Source organism: Mixophyes fleayi, chromosome 4 (assembly GCF_038048845.1).
Source record: "Mixophyes fleayi isolate aMixFle1 chromosome 4, aMixFle1.hap1, whole genome shotgun sequence".
In the NCBI taxonomy this organism is placed as follows: Eukaryota; Metazoa; Chordata; class Amphibia; order Anura; family Limnodynastidae; genus Mixophyes; species Mixophyes fleayi.
The window spans coordinates 235,657,415-235,664,115 of NC_134405.1; positions in this window are offsets into that span (position 1 = coordinate 235,657,415).

Consider the following 6,701-nt stretch of genomic DNA (forward strand, 5'->3'; position numbering starts at 1 on the left):
TCAGCTGTGCAGGATGTTAACAAGTGCAGCTTGTAGAATTCAGCGAATATATCAATCTTCATTATTGTGGAAAGTAGTTGGGCTGAATGTATAAGAGTATATAAGACCTAGTTTATTTAATGATACAGCATTCAGTAGAGTGCCATATTTCTGTTCTTGTTCTTTTAAGTTCTTTATCTCCTCCCAAATCTCTCTCGTTAACCTTAATGAAGGAAGATTAGACAAAGAGGTAGCAAACACAGCCCCTTGAGGTTACTCATAACTTGCACAGAGGGATAACACAAAACTATGTCTCATTCCGCTGTGTGCTTATAAAACCCATCTACCCGCCCAGCATACTTAGCGACCACGTGTGTAGGTGGAGACACTGTGTGACAGCCAGGTATAATGACATCATCACACCTGACCAGCCTGCATTGCGCTATTTCACTTGCTGATAGTGTAGCTGCCTCAACAGAGATTCCCCTGTGGCTAACTGTGTCCCTCTCGACATCATCACTGCGGACCTTGTCGTAAGAGTGGGTCGCTACTTCACACAGACTTTATATTTTAATAGTGATATTATCCCATTCTTACAATGTCGGTGGGGCCCCTGATCTCAGGGAGCCTTATGGCTATTATTGCAAAAACTACATTATGAAGAAATGTTTGATAAAGGGGACAACATTCTAACTCCCCGCTTGTTTGCTTTACCCACCCCAAAACATATTATTGTTATAAACTTTTTAATATAAATTACATTTTATTAATAAGACATTGAGATATATAACAATTTTAAACTCCTCTCTCAAGGATAGGCAAGGATCGGAAGTATTGACTATTTTGAACACATTTTTAGATAACTCAAGCAAGTTGACTGTTTGCAGTGCTGCTCTCATGTGGCTAGGAAAAACATAAACCAAAAGAATTGTGTGATACAACACGTGACCATAAATTTACCATCAGCAATATTATTGATCCTCTAAAAATCTATAGATAGTCGCTAAATTAGAGCTGCTGGCATTTGCGCAGTGAACTACATAGAAAATTATGCACACAAGAAAAAGTATACTAACATACATACATTGCATGTTGGAAGTTGGTAACGGCAACCGGCGTCCCACAGTCAATAGGAGACAGCAGTTGCTGCCTCACTCTCAGCTGGCTGCCAGGTAGTCGGCTGCCTAGCAATGTCTGCTCATTCTGTTTATGTGCATCCCATTATGCCTCCTTAGTGCTTTCACCTTTCATTGGTTCCCCAGCCGTTATAAAACCTGTGCCATCTAAAAGAAGTGCTGGTGATAGTTTAGTGTGCTGTGTATACTTATCATGAAAAGATCTACTATTGTGACCCAGAGTGTGTATTGGACTTTGCTGCTTTCTCCTGCTCTTGGCCACTGGATATTTTCTAGATTTGCTATTAATATTTGCGTGCCCTCATTATCGGATTTACAATTGAACTCTGCCAGCCCTGACTACAGCTCGATTACCGGCATGGCTACTGCTCTATGCCAGCCCTGACCTCAGCCTGTTTACAGATACCACTATTGATCTATGCCCACACCAGCTTTGGCCTTTGTATTGGACTTTCCCTTGCTATTCCTCTGCCCTTTTGACTTCACCCTGTTTATGTTTGTCACCAACTGCCTCTTTCCGTGTCCTGTCAACTCCACTCAGCAATATCGCAATTTAATAATCCACTACTACCATGAGTTAAGACCTTGGGGCAACCAAGTACTCTGGAACATTTCAAGTTTCTTGGAAAGGGGGCTGCTATAAGTAAATACCTTGTGATGTGAATATAGGGGTTTTATTATCTTACCCGATAATGACATAAGAACGAAATTAAATACAAACCCAACTGCCTCTATTGTTTACTCCTTTAAAAATCAAATGGTTATCTTCTTTCCTGGAGTTGCAGAAACGAAAATGGCAGTTATGTGAATAGACGTTTGCGCCATGATATAATATAGTTGCAACACTAATCTTTTATGTCTGATTAACTGGATGGGTCAAAAAGCAATCAGATAGGGCTAAAAAGAGCTGCTGAGTCATCCTTGCACCACCTCCAGTGCCTGCAAGAGGTACGCCTCCTAACAGATGTATCGGCGGATGCGTCCACATCTAATGATGTCGCAATTGCGTAAATATGTCCTTACTCCGCTTATGGTTGGCTGTCTCTTCAGTTGTAAGGGAACAAATGTCTAAATATGGACGTATGTGCAACCATTTTTGGTGCGCAAGTATGCAAATTCGGATCTTAAACAAAAACAGACATAGGTCCTCTGCACTCACCATGTACAGACTGGGGTGCAAGAGGGGGTTGCCCACATTGTATAGACAAGAAAGGAGGGATACTCTGCACTCTCCAAACACATAATTAATGCTATATCAAGTACTGTTCTATATTAAAAACAGGGAATGTTAGTTCCACATATTGCAATATATGTTTAAGCTGACCAACTCACGCCAAAGTCTTCCCATTCTGGTCAGTCCTAACATGATCAAATGCTATGCTATTTTATCTGGGCTTAAGGCTCACCTGCACACAGCTTTTAAAGGCAAGTCTTTCCCTAGCACTAGCAGCCATGGGAGACCTGGGACTCATCTGACACAAGTTGGAATTAATTAATGTAAAGAATGGGGTGCAAGAGTCATGGGACTTACATTGTATAAACAAAAAGCTGTGTGCAGGTGAGCCATAAGCCCAGATAAAATAGCATAGCATTTGATCATGTTAGGACTGACCAGAATGGGAAGACTTTGGCGTGAGTTGGTCAGCTTAAACATATATTGCAATATGTGAAATTCGGATCTTACACAAAAGAAAATTGACATATGTCCAAATCTAAATGAGTGAGCATTGGGCAATGTATTCAACACTCACATAGTGTCGAAGAGCCCTGGATGGTTGGTCAAGGATGACCAAAACAGAATTCATCCCCGTGTAAAAGTGCTCTACTACACAGTCTATATCATAAGACGCACAATTCAGTGTAAAGGTGTAATAGTAAATATTAAAGTTTTACATGCTCTAATCAAAGTGAAAAAGTTATTTCTGTATACCTTTACTTAAAAAAACACCATTTTAATTGTGTGTTTTAATGACAATAACTTTGTTGTTATAAATATAATATATACTTACTAAATTGTAGCCTTTAAAATTTTTGTAAACACTTGATTTCAGTTCAGCTTTAAATAATGTGCCATTTCTTCTGCCACCATCTTTATTGTGTGTAATTATATTTACTAATTTTCTTATCTAAAAAGAAACACTGAAAGTCATGTTTCCACTGATTATTTAAAAAACTACTCTATCTAGGGGGTAAATGTATCATACCCCGGTTTTGTCAACTCCCGCGAGAACTCGCGGGAGTTGACAAAACCGGGGTATGATACATTTACCCCCAGGTGTGAGATCGAACCCTTCCACAATAGATAGAACCATGAGGTTCCCACATCCAGGAATTAAGAAATCCCTTACTCACCACTGGTTCCATGAGTAATGGCGTCCATCCAGCATTATCAATACATTTTCATTGAGTGATGGATACATTTAAAGTTTTCGAGTGCGTCGAACCCTGGAGATCTGACTCTATGAGGAAATCCATAACATGGGAGTATGATGATTATGCAAATTGGGGGAGGGGTGTAAATTTTTAAAACACTAGATTTGGGTGCAGTACTTTTTTAAACCATGTCACTTTTTTCCACTAACCATTAATGTAATTTAGAAACATCACATTACAATTCTGCTTACAAATGTATTTGGGTTAAACGGATACATTGCAAATTAATAAAAATTAGCAAGGTTATTAAGGTACAAACCCCAGCTGGATGTAAAGGTGTTAAACATAAGCAGGGTTTATTTTCAGTTTATATCTCTGCGCATTCCATAAAACTTTGGGCTACACATCCTATTTACTTAGAGAAACTTACTTTTCTGAATATGTACTTACTAACAGAAATGACAGCTGTCTCTTTGCTTTACTTTCCTGGTAGAATTCAATATTATCCACAGATTCTAAATGACTAGTGAATTTTTGTCATGAACTGGTGTCACACTGCAAGAAACCAGTAATGTCACAAAAACTGTACTTGCAGACTGTATGCCTGTAGAATTTTAAGATATATTGCATTGATTAAAGTGGCAAAATTGCATTCCCTGCAGTGTGAGAAACTCTTGCATTGAATGCAAAAGTACAATTGAGTCGTATGGAGAGTGTGCCTCACCATCGTAGGATAGAGGTTATGCATATTTTAAAGTGTTTTTGTGGGGGGCTGCTGCATGATTTTCAGCCCTGCCAATGGAGGGATTTAAAATTTACACCACATTAGATTAGGCTGAACACAGTCAATTTCAACAAAGCCTCTTAACTCCATGTACAAACAAATAATACTTAGGGCTAGATTTACTAAACTGTGGGTTTCAAAAAGTGGAGATGTTGCCTATAGCAACCAAACAGATTCTAGCTGTCATTTTGTAAAAACTAAATAAATGAAAGCTAGCATCCGACTGCTTGCTATAGGCAACATCTTCACTTTATCAAACCCCACAGTTTAGTAAATATACCCCTTAACGTCTATACATATGTGCATCCAAAACCAGAAAATATCTCTTGACATAATGGCAGATGTCAAGTGATACTATGCCCATTTAATTTTATTAATTCTTTGAAATATTCATAAGTGTCATATGACCAATATACTAGGAGAAAATTATAAAATTGCAAATTAATGAGAGGAGCTCTAATGTGATATTAGGCTGTGCTTTGTGATGTCATTTAACTTTTGCAAAACATTTCCCATGACATACGCTGTGCCACGTAAGTCTTGCTCTTTTTTGAATGATTCCCCAGTGTGATCTCATTCAAATTATTAAGGAAATAGCATGACACTAATATTATACTGCCAACCTGTAAATATAAGACAAAGTCAGCTGATTAGTCAGTGAATTGTAAAAACACTCTTGCTATGAAAAGAATAAATAAATAAGAGTTTTCACTGGTGTTACAGGAAATATGAGGGAAATTTATCTTAACGCTACACACATAAATGCTTTTCTTATAATCAATCCATGCACTAGCCAGTCTGCGCTCATTAATGTGATTTTGGGCAACCTACAAACCACGTTCGGAATCCCTGAGGTGATCACAGAGATTTCTGGTGAATGTGCCACACAGAAGATGTGATGCTGCAGTGGCAAATGTTCGTTGTGGTTCCTTGACTCAACTATCATTTATTGGGGCAGCACGGTAGCCTAGCTGTTGGCACTTCTGCTTTACAGCGCTGGGGTCATGAGTTCAATTCCCGACCATGACCTTATCTGTGTGGAGTTTGTATGTTCTCCCCATGTTTGCGTGGGTTTCCTCCGGGTGCTCCGGTTTCCTCCCACACGCCAAAAACATACTAGTAGGTTAATTGGCTGCTATCAAAATTGACCCTAGTCTCTCTATGTCTGTCTGTGTGTGTGTATGTTAGGGAATTTAGACTGTAAGCTCCAATGGGGCAGGGACTGATGTGAATGAGTTCTCTGTACAGCGCTGCGGAATAAGTGGCGCTATATAAATAAATGGTGATGATGATTTATTCCCCACATCAACTCTATATCTAATTCATGTTATATACATCTAAAGAACATTTCCAGAATACGCACATCTCACACAAGACACTGCAAAAACCTTAATTCAAGCACTCTTCATCTCCCGCATCGACTATTGCAATTCCCTCCTTACTGGTTTCCAAAATCAGACTTGAACCCCTACAATCTATTTTGCACGCAGCAGCTAGATTGTCCTTGCAAGCCGTTCTTCCACTGTTGAGCCACTTTGTCAATCTCTGCATTGGTCGCCTATATTTCAACGAATCCAATATAAAATTCTTCTACTGACCTACAAGGCTGTCAACAAAATTGCACAGACATACATCTCCTCACTTGTCTCAAAATATCTCCAAACCTCGACACCTCCGTTGTGCACAAGATCTGCGTCTTTCTTCCACTCTCATCACATCCTCCAATTTCCGGTTACAGGATTTTTTTTGGGCTGCACCCATTTTGTGGAATTCCCACCCTCGCACAGCAAGACTTTCCTCTAGTCTTCAAACCTTCTCTGAAACCCACCTCTTCAGACAAACTTATGATATTCCTCAACCAGCATCTTATACTCCCTAGGTAACCCTATTACCAACCTCTACACAGCTAACACAACAACCCTCTGACCAACATTGCCGTGTGACTGATCACACAGCCCACTCAATACTCAATCTGGAGACTGAGGTCATCGCTATATTGAATCAAGATTTAGGAAAGAGGGCATGGCTTGAATTTTCTTAGAAACCATTTTTTAAATGACACTTTACCAAATTGTGCATGATGAACATATGCCCCAAATACCTCTAGTCTACTATAGTGAGGGCTTAACGAGAACCCAGGGTAGCCTGGAAAGTCCCTGTATTTTCCAGTGTGGCAGTGGTTGTAAGATTTACAAAGCACCATCCTGTTTGCACCCAAATTATACTAGCACAACTCTTACCAGTCTAGCTTCTGAATGATGTGATAAGAGGAGATCACTCTGTGAGTTAACCCATAAATAGCCCAAGCTGGCTAACAGAGCTTAGCTTGAAAATATGTGTGCATGTTAGTGTTTTTTTTGGGGGGAAAATGGTTAATAGGGGAAGTACATCCACGTATCTGGTTTGTGCTGCAAGATGAAAAAGAAAAA